General features: G+C 43.6%; 1 protein-coding gene across 7 annotated transcripts in view; it reads left to right on the forward strand.

Annotated features, from left to right (window-relative positions):
• The first annotated feature begins 505 nt into the window (after positions 1-505).
• LRRC8D (leucine rich repeat containing 8 VRAC subunit D) overlaps positions 506-26,662 on the forward strand; it is a 109,603-nt gene continuing 83,446 nt past the window's right edge. For 2 of the 7 annotated variants that reach the window (XM_036918378.2, XM_036918377.2), the window contains exons 1-2: positions 998-1,137; positions 20,523-20,668. The gene's annotated coding sequence lies outside the window, so the exon portion shown is untranslated. Of the gene's footprint in view, positions 714-997; positions 1,138-1,434; positions 1,573-20,129; positions 20,253-20,302; positions 20,433-20,522; positions 20,669-26,662 lie in introns of those variants that run through there. The other 5 variants (XM_036918382.2, XM_036918379.2, XM_036918381.2 and 2 more) reach the window with 5 other exon arrangements.

Here is a 26,662-nt window from a genome sequence, read left to right on the forward strand (position 1 = left end):
TCCCTAACTTTTACTATCAGAGCTTTACTCAAGAGACTCAGGGAAAAGGGAGGTTCCTGACCTTGGCTCGCTCCCGCCCGGCGACTGCGGCTGCCTGGCCCCGCGCCCTGGCCAGGTAGGCATTTGACAGGTATTCCGGCCACGGCCACCTACGGCTGCCGCTCCTCCCCGTCCCCTGCACCTGCTCGGCGTCCAGCAGCCTCCCGCCCCCGTTCCCCGCCCCGAGTCCCCTAACTCGCCGCACACCCACTCTGGGCAGCCCGCCTCCGCCCCGCGGCGGAAGCGCCCCTGCCCTCGGACGGCGCGTCGGGGCCACCAGGGAAAGTGCTCGCAATCACATGGAGGCCCGCGCCCGCCCCATTGGCTGCGGCCGAGCCAGTCGCGGCGCTCGCCGGCTGCGGTTGGTCCCGGAGCTGCAGCGCCTGCACGGGCCCGGAGTCCATGTTACGCTTTGTCTAATTCCCCCTGTTACAGAGTCATGTGCTGCTGCTCCGTTCGCCGTCGCTGCCGCCGCCCGTGGTGCCCCGGCTCCTCCGCCGCGCTTCGAGGTGGCTGCCGCGGGCGGGGCCGCGGGACCAGGGTCCAGGGCGCCGCGCCCCTCCGCCGCCCCGGCGCGTCCCGGTGCAGCCGCCGCCCGCCGCAGGTGATGCCGCCGCCTTGCGCCTCAGCGTAAGCCGTGGCTCGGCGGCCAGGCTGTCCGGGCTGCCCCCAAGGTTGGTGCGCCCCTCTCCCGGGCAGACGCCGGGGGCCGCCGGAGCCGAAGCGCACGCCCCCATCCCGGCGCAGGCGCCCAGACCCGCGGCCCGAGCGGAGGCTGCGGCCGGCACCTCGCGGCGAGGAGATTGGGCTGGGGGCCGGGCGGGGGGCCGCGGGCGGCGAGAGGGGCCGAGCTGGGCTCCTGACCGCCGCGCCGCAAGCTTGCTGTTAGGGCCATCAGAGTGGCGGGCGCCGCGGGCCTGGCCGGCGTTGGGCCCCGCGAGGGGAGGGCAGCCCTGCCTTCCTCCGGCGCCCCCGAGCGCTGCCCTCTCTGCCTCCTTCCGCGCAATCGGGAGGGCAGGGAGACCCGGGTGCGACTCCGCCGACTCCTGCCGGACGTGGGTGTTCGGTGTCTGGCCTTTCTGGCCCGGTGCCCGGAAGGTGAGCCCTTTAACTTCGGCAGGAACGCCTCCCCTCGCCTCCATCCCGCGCCCGGTGGTTTGGGCGGGGAAGTGAGGGCCGCGCCCCGCCCCGCGCCGAGGGGGAGGGAGCCGGGGGCCCGCAGGTGCACCCAGCCCGCCGCGGGCCGTCTCCGGTCGGGTACCGGTATAATCCGCTTCTAGCTTGTTTGGAGACGTGGGCACTTGGGAGTAGGACTTCTGCTCGAATCCTGTGCAGGGGGCTGGAAAGGAGGAGGATTGGGGCGGCTGTCCAGGGAGCTATCACCTCCGCTTACTGGAGGGTTGACAGGGGCCATCCTCTTTCTGTCCCCCTCTTTTGGACTGTCTCTAGCGGATAAAGAAATTAGGTTTTCTTTGGTGTTTTTAAAAAGCCAGCCGCAGTGAAGAAAAGCTGCTACAGGTCGAGGGAGGAGAGGTAGGTTCCTGCTGGAGAGGGAGAGGTGGGGTGTGCGGTGCCTGCGGTGCGCCTTGGCGGTTGTGGCAGAAGGTGGGGAGGTAGGGTTTCGGGAAAGAAAAGGCGCAAAGCGAGAGAGGGAGCCCTCCGGAGGTAGGCAGAGAGATGGGGAGTAGGCACTGGGGAGTCCTGGCCGACTGTGGGGCCCAGCTGGAGCCACTTGGTCTTACTCTTAGGGCTCTTGCTTTGCAGGTTTCCTGCTGTCCTCCTCCGTACTAGGAAAAGTATTTCTTTTGGGGCAAAGAATGTTCTGAGGACATATTTTGAAAGATACAGGGGTGAAGAGCTGACTTTCGGAAACTTTCCTTAGCAGCTTTGATAATAAAAATTCAATTCAAGCAGCATTTATTGAGCACCTATTATGTGTTCTGTGCTGGACTTTGGAAGAGTCGGGACAGGCAGAGAATGCTCCGCAGTAATGGTGAGGGTTATTTACCTCATAAACAACCAAAGGGCGTTTCCAAGTGCTCAGAAAGACCGTGATTCAGACCTTCCCCTGCAAAGCTTTTGGGCCCTGTGGGAAGAACCCTGCGTCATAACCAGTAAATAGGGTCTTCCGACAGCATTTATTTTTAGTTTGTAAATACTGACCAAACACCTACCATCAGATAGGACAGGGTTAGAGTTGTCTCTTACTCTGTCTTCATCATCAGTCTACTAAAACCCTTGTTAAAAATGCAAGCTAAGAAAGAGTCGGAGATGAAAATTAGGTTGTTAAAATAAGAATCTGGCAAAGTTGATTTGGAGTGTTTAGTCTCTGTAGGTTATTTAGGGAGCCTCCCATAACTTGGTTAGGTAATCCATGGGGCTGGGGGAAAAAATGGAAATCTTGAATTAACATGGTTTATTTATATATTTGAACGTTTTACCTTAGATTTGTCTCTTTTTTATTGAGGGTGTGTGACTGTACACTTTGCCGATTTAAACTTAACCCATTAGAAAGCTGCAGGAAACTGCCCTTAGATGCCCCAGTCCCCCAGTGTCTCCCACTCCCATGTTGAGAATGATGTAACAGTTAAAGCTTTGAGCCATATTTGTATCTTTGTTTTCCCCCGCCAAGATTTTATTTACAGAATTTTAAAAACTTAGACTTGGCCTTTTTTTTTTTAACTCTTAATTTTTATATTGTGCAGAGCTTATCTGATTAATTTTAGGAAATTTTGATTGTCATGTCCCAAAGCAAAATTGTGTTGGTAGCTGTATTTTGGAAATTAAACTGGGTTCAGTCTCAGTGCTGAAAGTAAATTGGCACTGGCTATGAAAGTGAAAGTTTTGTCAGATCTGTATTTGTGATCACATATGTTCTTGACATGGTAGTTGGTAAGGAGTTTCATGTATTTTTCATGTACAGTTGGGGCTGATGTTTGACATTCTGAGAAACAGCAGTCAATGTTATGAAGTACTAGCAGTTAACAGAGAATCAGGGAAGGTGCTGTGGAGAGGATTCTTGTACTGTTAGAGGACAGGTACGACAGGTACTGGTGTTCCCACTAGTAGAAGCAAACAAGTTGTCTAGCAGGACGAGGACCCCTGAAATGGAGAGTGTCTGGAGCCTGAAGGAAGCGTTGTGTGTGCTGAAGGGGAGAGGAGCATATATTAGGGAAAGGGTTGCGGTATGTCACAGGTCAAAAATACTAAATAGGTTTGCCTGGCTAGACAGAGAACATGACTGGTGTAGGAAGGTAGAAGAGATCTGGGAAGTGGAAAACTTGAACCACAAGTCCGTGGTGTTAATCATTTGCCTTAAGAAAAGTGACTCTCAACAGGCGGCAATGTGTGGAGACTTTTTTGCTCATCATAACTGGGAGGCAGGTGCTACTGACATCTAGTGGGTAGAGGCTCGGGATCCTGCTCAACACCAGCAGTGCCCCATAATGTCACCGCACAACAAAGAATTATCCTGTCGGAAATGTCAGCGGAGCCAAGGTGGAGAGCCCTGGCTCTAGATGGTGAACATGAAGGCCGCTGTGAGGTGAAGTCACCTCTGAGAACAGGACTTGAAGGAGATGGTTCTTGAATGTGTAGGAGGACATTGAGGTAGGAAGCCAGTCTAGTAGGAGACCTTCTGTGCTCAGGGCTGAAGTGATTAGGACCTGGGCAAGTCAGAAGAAAAGGGCATTTTCAAGAGAGTGAGTGGCAGATTAGCTAGCAGGGCAGTATAATATTGGGTAAGCGGACATTTTCGAGTCCCTGGCGTAACTTCTTTAGTAAATTCTTACACTTGCAGCCTCTGTTTAAACACCCCCAGGAACAGAGAACTCTACTCTCATGAAGATATACCGTTGAGTATTATTTGAGCTGAAGACAGCCTTCTGGAAACTTTGTTCAATTGATTCTTTTCCTCAGGAACTACCCACTTACCCAAGACAGCCCTTGGAATGCGCAAGACAGTTTGATGTCCCCCCCCCCCCACCTCCAATTAACTTTAATCAGTGCAAAAAAGTCCCTATTCTTTTCCCATTCCTGCAAGAAGCATGTTTCTGGATGTCTTCTCAGTTTGTCAGCTTCTCTTGTGAAGAGTACTGGTGTCTGGGATTGAACAGTGTAAATGAGATGTGATCTCGTCAACAAAAAGTACAGTAGGATGGCTGCTTCCTGAGGCCAAGGCATAAACTTTACTGGTTGAGGCTTTAGCTTACAGAACTGCCTCTTTTTTTTTTTAAGCGGGGCCTAACACAGACTCATGTATAGGTCCTGGACAGTCAGGACTCACAGATGCTTATTGTAAGACCTGCTGCATCTGGATTCTTTGGGCAGATTTTTTTGTGTGTGAAGTTGAGTAGAAGTGTTTTTTTGTTTTTGTTTTTTTGCTTTTTTCCCCTGATCAGCGCTGTCCTTATTTTGGCCCTGTTTTCAGGTCTCCTGAGATTTAAAAATCTTGATTCTGCTTTCTAATCATATGAGAGAGGAGTGGAGGGTGACTTGGCTGAAAACTTTGTAGTCACTACATTAATACTATGTGAAACCCAGTAGTTGGCACTGCTGGTGTTATTTGAGATCTGGGTATGCAGAGTGATGATGGTGAATCCCAGGCATTGGTTAGACCTGATTTTAGGGGCTTCTGAGAAATCTGTGGTCGTGACCCAGCTACATCACATATAGCTCTTGCTAATGTTTGCATCTGAGGTGCCCTTTGAAATTATTTGAGTCTGTTGCAAGCTTCTGAATTCTGTACTCCCTCCTCTAGGGCCTGTGTAATTCTGTTTGGACATCTGGAGGAGAGTTTCTAATGTTCTGTGCAAAGCTTGCCAGATCAGAGTTGCTTTTGAAATTTGTGAAGAGGTAAACAGGATAATGGGTGCTGGCGTGAACCATGTATGCATTTAGTTCCCACTTGGGCCAAGCTCTTTTTACCTTTTTGCTAGTATGCCCAAAATACTTAATTAGTGACAGATTTACATTTTGGGGAGGAAGGAGGATTGGAACTTAAGGGTTTTTTCCCAGAACTGGGCTTTGGCTTGCCGTTGGTGTAATTTCATTCTTAGAGATTTAACATGTCTTCACTGAGACGACATTAGAAAATTACCCTTCTCAGATGTCTTTGGAAGCAAGCAGGTCAGAAATCATAGGTAACTTAGTGCCAAGTTCTCTAAATGTTCTAGATCTATCCAACAAACTAGACTTCATGAATTACTTGTTTTGGGTGGTAGCCAAAGTGCTAGAACAGAATTTCAGGTTTCCTAACCAACATGTGCATCCTCTTTATCATGAATGTCCATTGCACCCTGATCCCTTCCTGGTATGCTTTCTGTCTGGATGGCACAGTCTGCTTGCTCTCACTTCTGTGCTGGTCCACAGGGGCAAGCTGTCTGTATCTTCGGGAGAGCAAGGATATTCCTATGAGAAAAAGGAATGTTTTGTGACTATATGAGATTTTTTGAGGGGGAATGTATTTGAATGCCCTTAGATAATTGTCCTTTTATACAGTAAAAGGCTGCATCAAAGTTGAAGTCTCTTTGGAATGAAGGATGCAATGTATCACTTTGAATAAAAGAATTTTATTGATGGAGGGAATCAATACTTGAATTTTATAGATGAGAAAATTGAGGCACAGGGAGATGATGTGATTAGCTACAGCTTACACATGGATAGAGCAGGCATTCGAATTCATCTGCCTTAAAGATCACAAATAAAGGCCAAGGATAAAGATTTCTCTTCTGCTTGGAGGTATGTAAACAGTGGGGTCCCTCAGGTCTTATTTACATAATTGATCCAAAAGAAGGAGCACACAGTGGAATTTCTAGGTTTACAGATGACAGTAAGCTCCTCTGAATTATGAAATACCTAACCAGTGGGAATTTATGCCAGGGAAACTGGACTAGGATGTACTAGTCATCAGAAGATTAGCAAGTGAGTTTCTTTGTGGGCAAATATGAGGTCAGGGTATTAAGAGGGAAATGACCAAACTGTCAAAGGATGGTATTTTGGTGGGGAAAACCCAGGAAACGGCTTCAAAAATACTTAGACAGTGTTGTCCCAACAGATTAAAAAGAGCAGGAAATGCTAAGCTTCATCAAGATTTTTGGAAACAGAAGAAAACACAGTCTTAATTAAGTTTCCACTGCACTTTGTTCAAAGCATGGGTATCTGACTCTAGGAAGGATGCTAGAGCTGGAACGACTAACGTAGTGATACCTAGGAAGTGTAGATATTACTGCTAGAATGGAAGCTTCATGAGGACAGGGCCTTGTTCCATCCTTTTTTCTAATAATATTAGGATTTCTAGTATCTGGAAAGAAGACAGCTGGGAGGAGACGTTTTTGAAGCCCAGGAAGCCACTAGGATTGGGACAGTGGGAACCTGGACTGTTCACTTAATCCCAGCGCACCTGATGTGGTATTGCAGTTGCCTGCTTCCTTGTCTCCATGCTCCAGTGCTCTGTCAGTGTGGTGAGGGCAAGGATGTATCTGTCTTGTTCTCTACTGATTTCCTAGTGCCCCATACATGGCAGGCCCTCCATTTTTGTCATCTGAAAGAATGCATGAAGAGGTCTACCTTTAAACTTTGTATAAGACATATATTCAGGATGAAAGCAAAAAAATATGGTACCAGTTTTTCTTCCCCCTGACTGGCATAAAAATCAGTCTGGGGAATGTTTTAAAGCCCAGACCCTTCCCCCTACTTACTGAATCAGAATCTGTGGGAATGGAGTTTCGCTTTAAGAATGGCCCTCCCTACCCACAAGTGATTCTGATTGGCAGCCAGGACCAAGAGCTACCATCTTACCTAATTGTACACAAAGGCTGGGACTGAAGGCATCTTCAAAAAGGTTTTGAAACACTGGTAGCTGACAGGCCTACAACTGGTAAGTAAGACAAACAAGGAACGTTCAGGATACGTCTGGACCCTTGGCAGGTGATGACCAAGGTAGCTGATGGCCCACAGTGTGGCGCTTGGTGCCTCCCGGAGATACTGCATCCTGGACTGGACAGTGTGAGGGGGCCAACTCACAGTCCGCTCTTGACTAGTGGTTTCCAGAGTCAGTCCGTGATGACTGTTGCACCAACCACTAGGAAAATAAAAATAAAGACAATGCAGCAAGCTTTTCAGTTTTAATTTTAGTGCAAAGTTTATTCAGTTTAAAGGGTCTTCCCCCCTCACACACACACCAAATCTTGGGCTGTCCTTCCTACTTTGAGAGGTTAGTATCTTTTATGTCCTTTTATGAAAGGATGGGGAAAGATTGCCTTTTGGTGCCATTTCCTCATCACCTTAAAACCTGGCAATTTTATGGCTGTCTTACTATTGACATTTTACTAGTCTTAGGAAATCAGAAGTCTGGAAACTACTACTATTCCAAGGTTTTCAAGATATCTATATTCTCCTTTTGACACCTGCTATCAGGGAAGGCTCATGGATACCAGTGTTAGATTCCATTATGAACATTTCTTAAAAACCTTTTCACTCTACTCCTCTGCTTGCTGGTAATAGGAGAAGGCTTCACTTCCCCAGCAACCCATAAATCCCACTGTGAAATCTCAGCATCAACAGCTCACCAACACTGCAGTGAATTCTACAGAGCAGGCAGAAGACAGGAAGTACAGTACAGCCCTTCTCTAGAGGGTGTTGCCCACCAGAGAGCTCACGGAAACAGGGCAGAGCCACACCCCTCGCACTGGGTATGAAATGCCGTCAGTCAGAATTCTCTCCACTCAAGGTCCCCACCCGGTCCTAAGAAATGTTTGAAAATTAAAATTCTTTGGAAAATGGCCCCTGTGATGCTTGCAATAGCATCCTACTATTGAATAAATCTTTAAAATTAGTTTATTATCAGAAAGAATGGGTTTTTTAAAATCTAGTCAAGAAGGAAAGACGATTTATGTAATATCCAAAGTTAATAACAACCATTTACTGACTGTCCAAACTTATGCCCTAGGATTTAACAATCCTGAGTGGAACATGGACATACTCACACTTTACAGATAAGGTAACTGAGGATTGAGAGGTTACGTTTTTTCCCACAAAATTACAGAAAGTGGCGGAGGTGGAATTTGAAACTAGTCTCATTTATTTCAGATCTCATTCTCTTACCTACTATACTAATTTCTCTTAGCTTTCTTTGTATTCATTTTATAATACTAATTTTTCCATTAAAAAACAGAATCATTTTGAGGTAAAGGGGTCTTAACGACTCATCTGGTTTGTGCTCCTCATTTGTGGATCAGATCTGAAATGTAGGAACACAGCTGGGAAGAGCAGAGTTCTAGAGGCACCCAGGTCTTCATGCTTCCAGGCCAGTGTTCTGATCAGAGAACAGTGGTTTTAGAAAAATAACAACCTGTTGGTAAAACTACCTGAAAGTTTAATCCTAGAATTAAGAGAGTAATTTAAAATAACTTGTTTTGGTGCTTTCTCTAGCCTTATTCTCTTCTGTCACCAATTTTAGTGATAAAATGGTGTAACAGTACACATTAAATACCTTCCTCCTAATAGATCTGACCTTACAGTCAAAACTATATGTAAACATATAAACGTGTAGTTAATATTTGTTAAGGTGTTATGTTCAAATGCATGCTGAATAAATACTATAACAACTATGTGTAATTAAAACAAATAATTATCCATACCTTCTAAGTAAAGAATAAATCAATAAATGGCCATCTATATCTTATGTTTATAGTCTGTTTTATTTATAGATTTATTATGCTCAAGAATAATGGGTATTCATCCTGTTAGTTTCTGCTTAACACTTTCATCTTACCTATTATTTAGCCAGTAATAAAGTACAAATTGAGAGATGATCTGCAGTATTACACAGCTTGCACAAATGCACCCCTTTCCTATACAGAGAGAGAGAGAGAGACACTAAGCACAAATGCACCCCTTTCCTATACAGAGAGAGAGAGAGACACTAAGCTGTTCTTATACATTTTGCTATTAAGGAACATATTTCTTTTTGCTTAGTTCCAACTCCTCATAAATTATCTATACCTTGCAAATTCTGTACTAAGAAGAAACTTAATAGTTACATCTTAATTTCTGTAGTAACTATAGAGTGAGTGAAAGTTGGAAACTAGCTGTGGCCTGGGGGTCTCAGGCAAATACCAAACACTGCCTAAAGTGGGCCTCACAGAAGATGATTTATGGCAGCTGGTACTCAGTCTCTGGGTAGGGTGATCAGAAAGGAGTGGAGGGGTGAACATGGGCTGAACTGGAAAATGCAGGTCCTGCTTAAAGGGGGTCTGTTTGGCAGATCTATTCAGCAGCCAATTGTTACCATATGGGAATGTGGGCCAGTCTTGACAAATCTTCTGATTTTTCACTGTAAATCAGAAATCTGGATTATTACTTTAAAATCCCCTGAATTTAAAAGGTTGGCTAACTCAACATTTTAAATAACTTCGTGCAGACCAGACAAAATAGCTTTGTGGGCTGGATACAGTCTCTGAGCTCAGGGCCCTTAGAGATAGCTAGCCCTTTGGTGGCCAGGTGAATGGAAGCATAGGCTTTGAATAAAAATGTTTAGAAATCAATTTAAGTTGGAGCAAATCAAAACTTCAGGTCATTGTTTTAGGTACCCCCTCCGCCCCATACGTGCACTAAGCAGAACAAGCCAAAAGCCCCACACTTGTGATGGTAACAATTTTCTGCCTTTCGTATTTGATACACTGCATCTGGAGTGGATGCATTTGAAGGGGCTGTCTTGCCTGAGGGGTAATAGAATCGGAGAAATATGTAGAGTATGGGGATGAAGCAGCACGAAGATGATCTGCGTATGAGCAGGCAGGGGCCCAGTGGTAGAGAATGAAGGGTTAAGTGCCACTTGGAGGTAAAGAAAGAGATCATCTGCTCCTGAAGATAAGGGAAGAGAAACATTATATCTTAAAATTGATTTGGAGGTAATATCAGAAGAGAGGAAGAAAAAAAAGGGATCCTTACATGAGAAGGGGAAACTTGTGACCCAGTAAATACTTAGACATACTTAGAATCTGTGTGGTAGGCACAGTGCTATTATTTTGCCTTAGTGCATGCACATGAATTTGTTTCCATGGCTTCTGCAAAAGTAGAACTGGAGTGAAAAGGAAGGGGACAGTTTATATCAGAAAGGGGAAAACAGAGTGAGGAAAGGAGAGGAGATCCAGAACAGCTGTTAGCAAACAGTAAACCAAGAAAGCTGGAAAACATTTGCATTGTAGAAAGTTGGCTACGTTTGAGTACAAACCAACACTTATTCTTTTCCCCCCAAACTACAGCATTGTCTGGGGGGCTATGCATGGCAGCCCCAGCTCCCAGATGGCTCTGGACACCAGTGTGGAGGGCGGGTGTGCTCAGCGCTGCTTGGAGCAGCCACCACCATCCCTTCATGTGAAGTATCTGCCCAGTGAGGGCACACTGCTGGGAGAACAGTGTAGCTGAGTGTCAGCCCCTCTTCTTGGCTATATGCCCCTGTGCGGGACATGACCTCAGACCTGTATTGTGACCCTACTCCTGTCTTTAGTTTTATTGCTGTATTGTGGAAAGTCCTTCCATTGTTTTAGGTTTAATTTGTTGTACATGTGACCCCTCTGAAAGAGGGGAGTGACGATATTTTAGTAGATCTCTATTACTAACAGTCTAGATCCTAGCCTGAGAGGGGATTTTTAAAAGCATTTTTCTCTTAATCATCCCAACTATAGCACATTGTTCCTGGAATTTCAGCATTTTCTGGGAAAGAAACCTTTTGATTCATCAGCAGGTTTTATTCCAGTCTTTGGGACTGTCATGCGTGTGTGAGCTGAACCATGTCATTTTCAGCTGGTGTAACCTTAATTGTTTAACACTTGGTTGTATTCAGAATAAAAAACGCATTTGAAAGATGTGCCCTTGTATTAGTTTAATGCAATAAGTGTCTTTGTCTTCTTATTATGGAAGCCAGTTTGTAGTATTGAGAGAATGGGCACAGATTTTTTCCTTGCACTGTTGCTGAGAAGAAGGAAAATTTTTCAGATCCCACTGTTTTTTCTTCTAGGGACTATAGTCCACAGATGGAAAGCTGAGAAGATCCTATCAGGAAGTGAAACTTGTAAAATAATCTTTGTGTTGGTTTGGGGTATTACGGATTTAACAAATTATATAAGAAGTCTTCTTTAACCTTATAAAATACACTGAAAAAAGAACACAATCATAAGACTAATCTCTTTTGGAAATAATAATAGGAAACAGTTTTGTAGTGGTCACACGTGCCTGGCATTATTTGGAACACCGTATGTGTATTAGGTCATTTGCCCCTCACCACAGCCCATTTTGTAGCGGAGGACACCAAGGCTTAGTTCCCCAGTCTGGCTGCACTTTCTCAAGACAGAGAGTGACCAGGGAAGTCCAAGCCACATAGCCAGGGAGTGGCAGAGCTGTGATTTGAATCCAAGCGGTTGTGGCTACAGATTCAGGAACCTGTGCTGTTCAGGTCTGTGCTCTTGCCTCTGTCCTCTCACAACAAGGATCACAAATTTACTTTAGACACTTCTTTTGCTTTCCATATCACCTCAGCTTTAAACTCAGGAGCAGGGTTTGATTTTAAAAAAGAAAGAAAATTATACTTCCTTAGTACCTCCTCCCTAGATCCACTGAACAAACAAAATCGTCAGGAGAATTTCCATCTAGGAATAGAAAGCTAACGGATCTTCCTGGAACACAGTGCTACACAAAATGCTAGACTGATCATTCTATGCTGCAGTCGGGGCCTTGTTGCTGTGACAACCCACCGTCTTGGCACCAGACTTGTTTTAAGAGAACAGAAACTATTTTACCTTTACAGCTAGTGGATTCGGTGAGCTTCTGAGAACGTTTATAAAATGCCTTCACACTTACTCTAGGGCCCTGGGAGGGACCAAGGGTTTGATGCTGAGAGGACTTGCATTCTGGGCCTGGGGTTCTCCTCTGCTGACTGTGCCTATGGAGTTCTGGAGACCTGGGGTTTATCCCCTGTAAATGGTAGAGGGGATAATAACGGCAATACGATTGGTTTGGTGAAGGTAAGAAGGATAATAAAATACGGGACAGTATTTTATTGACAACAGTAGCAGCATGTGTTAGCTGGCGGGTGGGCCAGCATGTCCCCTGTGAGGCTGGGAGTCATTTTCTGCGGCTGAGTGGTGAGGTGGCTATTTGGGAGCAGCTGGGGAAGGTTTCGTTGATCTGAGCTGCTTTCCTGCCCTGTTCTCTCCTTACCTGTATTACAGTTTGGACGATAATGAGGGTGTTAGCTCAGTTTCTGGCCCAAACTTCTTTTCCTTGGTTCCCCCCTCCTCCTTGGGCTCCCCTCCAGTTTGCCTACAAAGTGCTGTTTGTTGTGCCGGTGAAGCAGGCAATTCTCCGGGCAGCGGCCCTGTGACTGCAGGCAGTTACTGTAGTTCAAAGCAAAAAGCCAAGCTGGAGTAGGAGGGACACGAACCGGGTTTGTTCATTAGAATTTTGTACATTGATTTTTGAAGGAAAGAAAGGGACTAAGAAAGGACTTCTCAATAGGAATATTGTGAAATGTCCTTCACAGAAGAACAAAATTGGGTAAGGAGAATGGGCTTTAAGAAATCACTGCTTATTAACTTTGAAAGCAAATGCTTTCCTTTTTTTGTGTGTGAAAGAAAATGCTATTTGAGCACTCACTGTGTCTGCAATACATTCTCATAGGATAAGAAACAAAATAATAAAATCTCATTTTGGTGAATTTTAGGTGGTCCACACTGGATCAAACATTTTTTGTGTTTTATCCTCACATCAGTCATGAAGGTAGGTCATCATTTTGTTGTTCCATTTCAAAGATTATAAAATTGAGGCTCCATGTGTTTAAATAACTTGCCAAGGGTGCAGTGCCAGTAACAAGCTGGAAGAACTAAACTTGGACCCTAGATCTCTCCCATCCACAACATGAAAGTTAAGAAGTGCTCCTGCTCACAGGGAGTCTGGCACGTGAACAGTTTAGTGGGGTTTGTGCAGCATGCTGTATGCACTATCTTTCCTGTGTGAACTAAGTGTTTTTTGGACATTTGCTCAGAAGAAGGAGAGACTGATATTGTCTGGGAAGATCAGAGAAAGTTTCACAGAAAAATAACTTGAGCAGGGCCTTGAAGGATGATCTAGAGACTGACAGGGCCAGGGAGAGTGGGAGAGCAGAGCAACACTGGGGCAGCCAAGTAGGAGATGGGGCAGCTGTGTGTGATGTGTTTGGGGGAAAAGTCCCTCACTGCTATGACAGTGAGGGGATATGGGAGGAAAGAAGGGCAGAAAAGCAGCTGGGGACAGATTACAGAGGGCCTGGAGTGTCCTGCTAAGGAATTTGGACGTCATTCCATTGCCTTTGAAGGTTATTCCATTAAAGGTTCTTGAGAAGGGAAACCATTTGCTCTCATCCCTGACTTCAGTGATACAGTCATAGAGCGATGAAAGAAATAGCAAATGTCTGCAGCAGAGGGTCCCCAACCCAGCTGCACTTGAATTTCTTACGTGTGCAGATTCCGGGAACCCCCGGATTTACCCCCGCAGCCATTCCTGTGCTGAAGATCTGGGGTGGGGGCTGGGAAGATGTGTTTAAAAGGCCCTGCAGGTGATTCTGAGTACAGCCTGCTGCAGAATGCACCCTGTAAGCACTAGGACACTCAGGAGAGGGTTCTGGGCTGAGGCTAATTGTGGGTTTGTTTCAGTGTGGGTGATTTTTAAACCGTGGGAGGGGGCCAGTAATCAAACCTTGGGCAATATCTGTCAAGATTTTATGGTTTGCTTTTTCTTCTCTGTAAATACTACATAATCTCAGAGCATTGTTATTTGCACATACATTTTCTCATTCATATCTAGAATATAGCAGGTCTCTAATCTGTAAGGCTTTGTGCTTAATTTCCCTTTTTTGTTTATTTAGAAGGAAAATGGAATATGTAGGATTTCCTTGGTGACTGTCTTCATCAACAGTCTCTCATAGAGCAGGAGCTCTGCAGTCTACTGCTGGGGCAGGGTGGCTACGGAGCTAATTGTTCAGTTCTTCAGCTTCTTAGGAGTTGAATGAAGTGGTATTTTATTCATCATACATTTCCTGGGACCCAGCCTGGTGTTTGGCCATTTTTTTCCAAGAGTTAAAGGCCTCCCTTACTCCCATTTCCTGAGTTCTAAATCTGAGTTTTAAAGTATAATTTTTGCTGGGAAGGCAAACAGTTCTACCAAGGGAGAAGTGAGTTCTCTACATTAAAGAAATTAGAAATGATAATTTATGCTTAAAAAAATAATGTTAGTCCAAATTTTAGCTCTTTGCTCTTCCTTCTTCTCTGTGCTTTATCCTGCCATGTGTTTGCAAAGCATTCTCATGACCTTCTGCCTGTGCAACATATTTGTAGTGGGGCCAGATTTTACATACACCACTGACTTTTTCACCTAACCTCTAAATTCAGCCTTTGAGCCCCCTCATTTCTTTGAGTTTTGCTAACAAAGTCTTCTTGCTGGAAAGAATATTATTTCCCATGGAACTTCACTGATGGTGTGTGGAATAATAGGATCTTGCTTGTTGGAGTTCAGACCTATGGTCCTAAAATTTTAAACATACCCAATTTGGTATAGCTTACTTTATTTAGATCAGTCTTGGCATTTCAGGTCTAGAGGCTTTTTACTCCCTGCTGAGCATCCTAGCCCCTCCCTGAAAGTTAAAGGAAGCACAAAAATGAAACAACTTGTTTCTCCTCACTGCTCTGTTCATGTAACCAAGTCAGTTGGCTTCCCTCATGTGCCCTTTTCACACCTCCCAAGTTAATGTTACTTGCAGATTTGATTATAACAGTGTGAATAATTTCCAACTTACTTTTGAATACAAATTGAATACTCTTCCTTGTGGGTATTTTCTTCATCATCCTAGTAGATAGATCCAATGTTTTTCTTTCTAGCTTGCTTAACTCCTGTGGGGTTCTTGTAGCCACATGTTTCAGTTGAGTGAGCGCTCCTGATTTCATGGGACACTGTATCAAACGCTTCTCCAGGATCTAAGTACATAGGGTTCATATCTTTCCCTTCCCATGATAATTCAGTTGTGCTGTAGCCAAATAGTCTTGGAGCCCTGCATTCTAGGATTCTGGTCAAATTCTGGTGAGGAAGTAGCCGTTCTTTGTGGCTTTTCTGTTTTATAAATATATTTTCCTTTCTTTTAAATATTCATTTATTCAGAAACATGTAGCAGGCTTTGCATCCCTGACTTTCTACAACCAGTGGTTATATTCTTGTTGCAAAAAGGAAAACTCTTGAGTTTTTACTCTACTGTGGCCATATCCATGAGACTGCCGCCCTTGAAGTTTCATGCTCTAGAAAGCAAGCCCAAGCCAATTACGCCCTATTGGTAGTAAGATGTGTTGGGTAAAAGTAGGTTCTGTGGCCAGCAGGCTACCCACGTTCTGGTATTTGCTAGCAGAGAGTGTTACTTTGGGCAAATAACTTAGTATTTCTGTGTCTGTTTCCTGGTAGGTAATATGGAGGTAATGGAAATTCCTACCTCATAATGTCAGGAATAATTGAGTCAATACATGTAAAGGGGTTGGAATTTGTTTAGGTAGGTTTAAAAATTGATGAATAATCTTTAAAAAGTATATAATAATGTTTCTGGATTTTCTGGGCACTTTGTTTTTCTCTCATGCTATTTGCCTTAGCCATTCCACAGCAGGCAAAGGAAAGAAAATGAAAATCAAACTATACAATTTTGCCATCTTAAATTATTCGTAAGTTAATTTTCTAAGACTTCATTCTAGTAGATAATGGAGAATTGATATATTCAGTAGACAGTGGTGTGTGTGACTTATTCCATATCAACTCATATGTTTTGGTACCTTCAGATATGTAACTGTATAGACATTTATGTATTTTTAACTCTTTTTTCAAGAACATTATGTTCTTAGTAGTGAACATTATATTTATTTGACTTGTTAGGACCAATCCTTTTAAGTTGCTGGATTTTAACCTATTATTTTTTAACTGGATGCCCAAAGAAAATATGAGAATATTTTTTAATAAGAAGCGGAAATACCCACTACAGAAAATGAATAGACAAAACATGCCTTCCAAAGAGAAATGTCTTATAGGACAATGTTTAGTCTACACAACACCCATCATGATCAGCAGTTAGTAAATAACCCTAGGCTGTTCATTGCTAGCAGTGTGTGCCAGGAACATTTTGAATACTCTTAACTTGTGCACAGGTATTTGCATTTGGTCAAACTTTTGTGGTTTCTTGCTATTCTTTCATATTTATGTTCACTGAATCACAGTACATCAGTCAAAATGGCCCACTTTATAACTGTTTACTAACTGAAGAATAAGAGGGGAAACTTGGGGGAAAAAAGCTTTAAGATTTTGTCCATCCTAACTTGATTGACTAGTGAATCTGTGTTACTATTTTTTAAAAATAATATTCAGCTGCAGCCCAAGAGCATATTTAACCTAATGTAGATCGACTTATAGTGCTATAAAATCAGTTGGCCTGTTGGAAAATGCATGCTTATAGTTAACACTTCACAGAAATTTGGCCAAGTGATGAAGTAACATGATGCAGTTGAGAGAACATTAGAGGTTGTGTTTTAAAAGTGACCTTCTTTTGAGTAGAGTTGTAGAGCACACAATAATAAGTCCACAAGCAAAACGCACCGCTCGTTTCTGTTCAGTTCAAAGGAGGAAGAACAGACCTAGGGTGAGTTTTAGCTCCATTACCTGCTGCTTTGAGAAAATGACTCAGTGTCTGTGAGCCTGCTGCTGCTCCCAGCACAGTGATAGCAACTCCCCCTTGCAAAGGCTGTTCTGAGGCTTCAGTGAGGCAGGGCACATGAGGGTTACCAATTCTGTGCAACACAGGGGAGGCATATATGTACGTGCAAGTGGAGGGAACCAAGGCACTGAGCTGCAGGACATTAACAGCTCAGGCTGTAGCCTCCCTGGCCATGTGTTTCTGCCTTGTAGCTGGGTCTTCCACGTCATGCTGTGGGGTGCTCTAAGCTCAAAAGCTCAAATCAGGAAACTGCACAGAGGGGACCTTAAACCATCTTGTGAGCAGATTAAAAAAAAAAAAGACAGTTTGCACCCCTTTGCTATATTTTTGCCATGGGAAATGCCACTCTGGCTCCTCGAAGATGGTCAGTGACCCTCTGTGGGCACATGCCAATCCAGCCAGCCAGTTGGCTCTGAGGACATCTTCCTTGAAAGCCATGCCCAGGTTTTGCAGAGGCCTGGAGGGGAGTGTGAGGACCAGAAAACCACCTTCACAGAAAAGCCAGTTGCATGTGCTCCCCTGGAAGTGAAATCAGAGACAAGGACACAGATGTGAAGGCTGCTAGTACATACAGGCAATCTCTTAGGTTACCAGATGGCTTGCCATTTTTCTTGTTTGCAAAATCCAGCAGTAATAATGACTGAGAATCTGTACACAAATCTTGTGGCAAACATTTTAACCACCAAAATAAGGTCTTTCTCTTTTAGGAGGAGGAAAGATAAGCAGCATCCTTTTTGGATATGAGTTTATCATCTGCTCCACACCTGTTAGTCTTCAGAAAAGCTGTCGCTTGTCATTTAATTTGGAGCCTGCAAAATGGCCCTCACAATGTTGCTGTCTTCATCCATGGATTATGGTACTTAGGGAGTGGAGACTTTCAGGATGAACCTCCAGTATTCTTCTAAAATCAGTTTGATCTTTGGTGGTATCATTTGTGCCTACCTGATCATATTTTTGAGCATATTTTTCTCTTCTTATGAAGTTATGATTTTAATATATATATTTTTTCCTACTCACAGGGCTAGGGAAGAAATACTTCTCCATGAAATACAGAAGGCACAGGAGAATAGCTGAATCATGGGAAGGTACTAGATGATGGTTAGGCCTTGTATTTGTTGGGAAACATGTTGGGAACTGAGGCAATCTTAGGAGTGTTTTGTCATTCACATTACAAACTATGGGATCCGTGTTTCCTTGCTTTTTCTTAGGAGTCTCATTTTTCTTTAGAGTTTTTCCTTTTAGGCTCTTGGAGTTATAACGAGTAACAGATAGGAAGGCAGGGATAGCAAAGGTGTTTTAAAATACAGTTGTATCCTTAAAACAGAGTAATTATTGACAGGGTCTTTTTTTTAATGAGATAGAAGTGAGAGAAATTTTGAGTTACAGTTTTGTGTTTCCCCATATGTTGTGGAAAATATATGGCAGTACTTTGTGAAAAAATATTATGTTTGTGAAAAGAAATAAAGAGTTGACAGTCTAGGGTGAAAAGGGACTGAGAGAAGGTGAAAGTTGTAGCAGAGGCAGAGCTGGCCCCTGAAGTCTTCAGGTAGGTATTAGTAATAAGGCCTCATTAGATGAGGCATGCCTCAAGGAAGGGAATGCATCTCAGCCCCTTGCCGGCCATACCGTCACACCTGAGGGCCCTGCCCTCACACGTGAACTGTCCCTGCCGATCACCTGCCTGCCCTAGTGAGGTGCACCTGTGCTGCTTAGTGAAGTGGTAGCAAAGGGCAAGTGAGGTGCAGTTCACCTGGAGACAAGACAAAAGCTCTCACTTTCTTCCTTACTCTCTCTGCAAGTGTCTGGGGTCCCACCATCACCAAGGTTCTTAATCATCTTTTTATATGCACTCTGTTTTGTGGCTTGTCAGGAGGCTAATAGCAGCATGCTACTGACAGGTGAGTGTGAATCTAAGTGCTAAAGCAGAAGGAAATGGGAAATGAACTTCAGTTTCACTGAAAGTTGAAGCCACTTGTGTGTTTTTTTGTTTCGTTTTGTTTTGAATTTCCCCCCCCTTCTTGAAAAGGCCCATTCAGGGAACAAATATGAGCTGACTAGGTTCTGAACTGAACAGACTTTGTACCTTGGCATATGAGTGGCTGTCCTAAAACCTTTTGAACTTTTGCCACTGAGTAATGCAGAAAAGGCTGACAGCCTGTGGTAGATAATGGGAAAGAGCACAGTGTCCTCTGCTTGAGTAATCAAGGTACATACTATTCAGGTGGGTAAGGAAGCTAGCTAGTTCAACAGAGTGATAGCATATAAACTGCAGGATCATTTGGGAGTGAGGGAATGGATCACAGATGGTGGCTGGGCTTGAGTTTTCTCCCAGAATTCACTCTTGTTTTGAGAATTAGCAGAGTGCAGAGGAAGTGGCCCAGATTTTATACTTAGGAAAGACCTGTTATTCAACTCTCCATTTGATCACTTTCTAGCAGAGACATTGGGACAATTATTTAACTTCTCTGATTCTGTTTCCTTAAGTGGGAATATGAGAATAGGACTTATGCTGATCTTCTGGAAAATACTGAGCATAACAGATTAAAATGAGATGCCATCTAACACTAAGTGGGAGTTTAATGTTCATCAATTTCTACGTCTGTCAAAATTTAGTTTTTGATACAGAGTAATCATTTTATACTCTGTTCTCCATGTTGAGTTTTGAAACATAAATAACTTTAGTTTAAGCCTGCAGCTTGATGACTAAATGAACTGTTTATCAAAGACAGTCCTGTAAGTGCCTTGTAACTTGATAGATCTGCGTTGCAAGGGCAAGAGTATGGATGAAGCTGTCCACACCCGGAAGGAAGCCCAGAAACTGGCCACTGAACACATGGGAACTCATAAAGCTGGTACACTCTGCATATGGCAGATTCGGAAACCATCTGTTTACAATTTTTTAAACACTACCTTGAAATTAACTTGAGTCAGAGGGTGACAAAATGAGCATAAATGCCAAACTTTGGAACTGCTGGATGATTTATGTGCACAGAGAAATATTTGATTGTTGTCAGGGAGAATGCGCTATATGATTGTCTTTTGTGTGGAAATGGTATAGGTAAATATCGGGACTGTGAAGGTGAGGTTGATCCTAGGAAAGAGACAGGCCCTAGGCACCTAGAATTCCACCACCCACCCACCCCCGCCAGTTTGTGGCAGCTGTGTGCACACTCCTGAGTCAGCCAGGTGCAAGACAAGTAATTTCCCATCCTGAAGCTCTTTGGGCTGCTGAGCTGTAGTGGATTACTGGGATGTGGCTGTTAACTTTAAAATTTTTGCGTAAATCCATCTTCCACTCCCTTGTAAATGCTCAGTCTTGTCTTTACACCTTCCCCAAGGCGATGTTTTTCCAGGGGCAGGGCAGGGAGGAGACGAGAGGAGGCCCGCGGAGGCAGCCTGCACGGGTGTTGGGAGGAAGCGCGCGGGCAGTCCCTGGACGCGGGTACAGGCGGGGAGGGGGGGCCGCGGTGGGGCTGGAAACGGAAGGGCTGCGAGCGCGCTGGCGGCCAGGCCGCCGGCAGGGGGAGGCCCGGGCCGCCGGAGCTGCCTCGAGGGCGGCCGGTGCGGCGGGTGGCCGCCCGTGGGGAGAGCGCCCGGGGCCCGGCGGGCGGGGGCGGCGGCGGTAAGGCAGCCCGCAGCCCCCTCGGTGCGCGCGGCCGGCGGGTCCCCCGCCAACACGCGGCTCTCGCTCTTCTCTCCCGTTTTCAAACAGGAAGTGCACGGCTGTCGGTAACGTGCTGCCGGGTCCCAGGATGGAGGAGTGAGGTCTCCGCGCCGCCGCCGGTTCCAGCCTGCGGAGCCCGTCGAAGCCGAGTCCCGGAGAGCGCCCTGAGGAAGCAGGGTGGCCGCCTGGTCCAGGTGCGAGGGGGCTGGGCGCCGGGCTGCCACTGGCCGCCGCACTGAGTGCCGCCGAGCCGCGAGCCCTTCGCGGAGCGTCCCGCGCTTCTTTCTCCCTCGGGGGTCTCTACCAGACTGTCGCGCCGCCTTGGGGGTGTTACTGGGCAGGAGGCTTTAGGCGGCGCCCCTCCCGGACCTGCCGGCGCTCGCTAAGCCCGGGCGGGAGCTCTCCAGGCTGCACTGCCCCGCCGGGCTCCCCAGCTGCCCCGCCACTTTCTCCGCCTGCTGCTGCTTAAGTGTGGTCCCTTGTGGCTCACTGCCGACCTGGGGTTATCTGCAGCAATGTTCTGGGAACCTTGGATGTTACAAGAGGCTTGGATGTTGTAAGGGTGGTGTGAATGGGAGAGGTGGGAACCTAGGGAGCGAAAGAGGGCGAGTTGTGGGTGAAGCGTAAGGAGGGAAGGAGAGCAAGTCTTGGTATCCAGGCTCAGAAATCCCACTTCTTAAGCCAGTGAAACTTAAGAGCCCCACTCTTTGCTTTCTTTTTTGGGAGAGCCAGACCATCAGGAATGGAGGATATAAGTGAGGCAGACACGCGCTGGAAAGGTGGCGACCAGGAATGAGAGAGAGCCAATTCTGAGGTGTTTAGTCTGGTGTCTGGCTTGTTAACTCCAGTTGTGGTTCCTTAGCCAGTCTCCCTTGCTGAGACAGAAGGTACCTTTAAAGGGAGGAGCCAGATATCTTTATTCATTAAATTACGTTTTTTCATCAGAGTAAAATTGGGACTGACTTGTCTCACGTTCAGTAGGTAGATGATACTTTCACATCCATATCTTGCTCCATCCCAAATGCTCACAGTTGGAGAACAAAGCGCTAGAGGAAAGTTTGGTTCTATGCACAGGCTTCTTGCTGCTTTTTCCCTGGCAGCGCTCCTTTCTGCCTTTTCCCCCAGTGAAAGTCTGGCCTGGTCTCTCTGCCTATGTTTGTCTACCTGGTCAAACTCCAGGCTTGTGGAGGGACACTAAGGGAGCTGGATGGTTGAGAAGAATCGTTGGATGGGAAGATTGCGTGGCTTCAAGTTAAATGTTCGAACAATGTTAAAACTAGTGGCGTTATCTTCCTCTTTATTTTGGAGGAAGGGGTTGTGAGCTAATAACTAGAGGCGAGGAAAGTGAGATTCTGCAAAGAAGGGTCTCTTTCTGTAGCAAGGAGGGAAACTGCATAATCATAGTACTACATGCACTTAGCTCCCTTACATTATTGGGTCACCACGTTTTCTCAGGAAACAGGGTTAGTTGTAGAATTTAAATTCATGATGTCATATGCTGAACATACCATTCTAATTGGAAAAATGTATAATAAAATATAATTACTTTTGCTTTGAAAGGACAATCTTTTGTAGTCCAGTAGCCTGGTAAATTTGTACTAGCCCATCCCTCCCTTTGTTTTCCTATCAGCAGCATGGAGGTAATTTGAGCTGTAAGGTCCCATTATTCCAATAGTCCTTTCAGAACTTTAACCTCTTTTAAAATGAAGCTGCTTTGAGCACTGTGATAATATCAATAATTGGCACAATTGTGTTAGCAATAAGTGGCCAAAATATACTGTGAGAACTGAGCAATTAATTTTTGGTCTTTTTCTAGATAGACAGCCATGGACTTCTTAAATTTGAATTGAATTGTGAGATCTGTGTTTATGTTTCATCTCTTGCCAGAGACATCATGAGATTTAAGAGAGACTCTTCATAACCGTCGTATTTTTCTCTATTTTTATATACAGGTATACTCCTGGCCCTCTGACTCATTAATATGAGGACTTCCTTTAGCATCTGCCCCCCTCCTTCAAGATAATATAGAACAGCCTTCGGACCTTCTAAACCTGTACCCTATTTAGGATTTGCTCCTACCATAGTAGATGTAACAGTAATTAAATAATATCCCACAGGTAGTAATACCTGGCCATTAGATCCTCATTTTCTGTGTACAGGGCACATTTTCTAAATCTCATTTGTAATTTGTTAATCCTTTCAATGGTCTGGTGAAATAGCATTTATTTAATCTGCTTTATTGGAGAGAGGAAACTGAGGCTGATAAAATGCTACTTGCCAGTGGTCATATTAGTAAATGGAGGTACTGGGGCTTGAACAAGAGTCTTTCGATTTATAGTTCTTTGCTTTTTTGTATTCTGGCAAGTTGCTGCCTAAGGAGGAGATGGCCGTGCTAATTCAGGTGGCCCTTAGCCATTCCAAGAGAGCTGGTAAATACTGACTCAGATTAGCTTTACCTAAATCTCATCTCTTCCCACTACTCTCCATCCAGAGCTCAGAGGAGTTTTTGTTTTGTTTTTTCCCATGATTGAAATTTACATTTCCTCTGTGTTAGTGACTAAATATAGCTATTTGTATCAATGTGATTTGTTTTCTGCTGCCAAAATTCTAATGTCCTATTTTAATTTACATATATCTTACATCAGGTCTCAGTGAACAGTATCTTTTTAAAGGGTCAGATAAGCATATTTTAATGTTCTAGAATAAAACAGCACTTCTGGTTTACTCCTAGGACAGTTTACACCCCAGAAAAGAAATAATAAATTAATAAATGATGTATATGACTCTGCTGCAGCCCACCACAATGCAAAGCCCCCTTGCCTTCCCACCAGTTCAGAATAACCCACTGAAAAGCTCATATTGCAGAAAGACCTGGGTGAAGCCTTATGTACTTAAAGTTATATATTAAATATTTTTATAATGTTCTCCAGATGGAAATAAGCTTACTTTTCTTTGCAGTACTCAGAGTTGAGGCTCTCTTTAGCTAGTATTTATATTGCATTTAGAAGAATAGAAATTAAAATTTGGAGTACATTTTCACTGGGAAATGCTAGATAAATATATTTTTTCTCTTGTAGAGTGATATATAACTTCCTCTCTGTAGAATTGTGTCAGAGTATCAAGAGAAGGGGGAGAAAGTAGGGGGAGAAGAGAGAGAGAGAGTGATCTTTTAAAAGTGAGGGATGAAATAATATAATGTATATTTTCTTCATACACTGTGCACTGCCATTTCTGTCCATTTTGGATGGTTGCAGTAGCTTGTGAACTAGGAATGAAAGGGTAACCAGCTTTGATGTTAAATGCCAAGGAAAAGTTATGGCTAAGAGAGGACTAAGAGTGCAGATAACTGTGTGTTAGGATTTTCAGAGTTTCCAAAATCCTGTCTCTTTTTCCCTGTCTTTTTTTGTATATGAATACATATTTCATATGTATTATGAAGTAAAAATTACCTTCAATTAGAAATTGTGAACTTGAAAGCAGTGGTTCTCAACCCTTACACAAGTTGGGAAGCTTTTATTTAATACTAAAAGATTTCAAAGATTTTGACTTGATTTGGAGTTTTATGTCTTATTTCTGAGGTCACTAATATTTAGTGACAAAGTTGCTATTTAATATCACTCAACCGAATATAAATTGTAAATAATGACCACAGCATCTTCCCATGTTTGGTACATACATGTGTGAGACAGGGATTCAGTCTTCAGACCATTAGAACCCCAAAGTCCCCAGGTTGGGAATCAGGACCAAAGTCAAACATGCTCCACATGAAGGATGCTGAAAGGGTGCTGTAAAGTATACAGTATGTTAGCCATCAGGTTACAAGATTCCTAGGTGGAATTTTTCCTCTTTGTTGTACATTATATAGGTCATTTGTAAAGTCCTGGCTTTGGAGCTGATCTTGTTTATGAGTTGTTTTTCATGGTTGGCTTTAAGGTCTTCTAGTTACTCAGTCATAGATAAGTGGATTTCCCATAAGAGCATTTTCCCAACAGAATTTATGTGAATATCCCTTCCTTATGTTCGTACAGTCAGGACTCTGACACCAGTTGCAGAATCACCCCTGCTATTAACTGCCACTAGCAGCAGCCTTACGTTCATTTCCTAGAAGCTGAAAGAGGCTTCCCAACCTTAACCTTTACAGTTTCTGATAAGTATATGGCAGGAGAGATATTATTTATCCCTAGTCTGAAGTGGAAAAAACTGACATACAAGGTCATATTGAATCAGTCTCTCTGGTTTCTGTGCATATTGCTCGGGCTTTGATATTCTGTTTAAGATGGATTAGGCAGGACACCAAAATCTGTTAGGGTTAGTGCATGATCTTTTTTTCTGGTAAAAAGAAAAAGTCACTATTGAACACCTCTTAGGAGCTAGACACTTAAATGGATTGCCTCTCATCCTCCTGGTGTCATGCAGGGTGAGTAATATCCCTGTTTTATAGATGGGAGAAACAGGCAGGTAGAGATATAAGTCAGCTAACTCAACATGGACAACTAAGGCCTGGACTGGGATGCAAACATTTCTGTTATTACATCTGTTTCTTTCTCTGTCCTTATTCTCACCTATGAAGAGAAATGCCAGTATTTTGTTTGGTCTTAGTTATGTTTCCACCAGAGGTTAACTTAAAACCATAGAGAATATGCAGATGTTAGGGACAGGGACATGAATGAGCCAACATTTTTACAAATAATTTTGGCTTTCATGCAGTATGTATTCATTCATTTTTTCCCTAAGAAGCCTAGGTATGTTGAATCTGTTAATGAGAGTTTCTTGAGGCAGTATTTTCCACAAGCAATATACTACTGAATCTTAGGACATAAGGGTACTAATTTTCCTAGGAACTTTACAGATTGTTGTCAGGTTTCTATGCATAATCATTTCTTTTTCTTTGAACAAATTTCCACCAATACAGCATACGATGATCTTTTTTTATTAACACAATTTCTGATTTTTTCCAATCTGATACATGTTAATTACACTTCATAGTTTAATTTTGCCTTTTATTGATTGCAAGTGAGGTTGAGCATTTCTTAATTTACTTAATTTCCTTTTCTGTGAATTGGATCTCTTCTCTTTCTTTTAAGAAGTTCCTTGAAAGAGTTCCGTGTATAGTCTAGAAATTAATTCATTGTTAGCTTTAGATATTGTGAATACCTTTTTCTAATATGTCACCTGATAATTTTGTGTATAGTGCCTTTCGTTAACAGCAACAAAATAATCTTTAATGTAGTTGCACCCACCATTTTTTTAATAGTAGTGTGATCTGTGCATTTTGAGACATTTAAGAAATCCTTCCCTATTCTGGGCTCACAATATACTCTGTCTTCATCTGATTAGGTTCATACATTTATTCATATTTGAGTTTTTATACTATTTGGAATTCAAGATAATGACATATAAATCTGTTCTTATTTTTAAAACCTGGTCATATTATTGGCCAGTGTCCCCAACAATATTTACCAAATAAGCCACTCTTATTTGGTAAGATTTTTGGAACTACCAAAATGGCCACAGATTTTGTAACTATCTTCTGGTGTTTATGTGCACATTTATACAGATTTCTTGCTGAGATCTCTCTTTTGTTCAGGTGGCTTATTCGTGTGTTCCTGGGTCATTGATACATTTTAAAAATTACTATGGCTTTGAAATAAAAGCCATAGTATCTTATCTTGTCCCATATACATTCCTATGACTTGATCTTACTAAAGTTTAAGAGTTCAAAAATATTTCAGGTAGATTTCTTGCCCTTATTTGCTTGTGTGTTAACTCTTTATACCTGCAAACATAATTTCTAGAAAGGTGTTTACTTCCCTGGGGACATTATTTAACTTACTTAGTAACATAAATTTAATTCAGTTTTAACATCCCTGACATTACATTTTCTTCTCAGTTTTATTATTATTTATATCAATATGGTTCCCTTTCACACTTGGTCATCTCACTTCAAAGGCTTCCCTTTCTTCTCAGTGCTCTGCTTGTGCTTATAGAGCTGGAAGGTGCATTCCGAGTATGGCTTCTGAATGAAAGTTTTATGAGGTGTGATGCCATAATACATGGCTGAATACTCTTGAAAGCCTGTTAATTATAGATGTCTTTTTAGCATTGGGAAAACACTACCAGTGTTGGCTTGGTTTTCTCCAAGTTTACTTTGCTCCACTCAGTTCGCTGGGTCTCATCCCTCTTCTCGT

The sequence above is a fragment of the Manis pentadactyla genome, chromosome 4, assembly GCF_030020395.1.
Source record: "Manis pentadactyla isolate mManPen7 chromosome 4, mManPen7.hap1, whole genome shotgun sequence".
Taxonomy (NCBI): Eukaryota; Metazoa; Chordata; class Mammalia; order Pholidota; family Manidae; genus Manis; species Manis pentadactyla.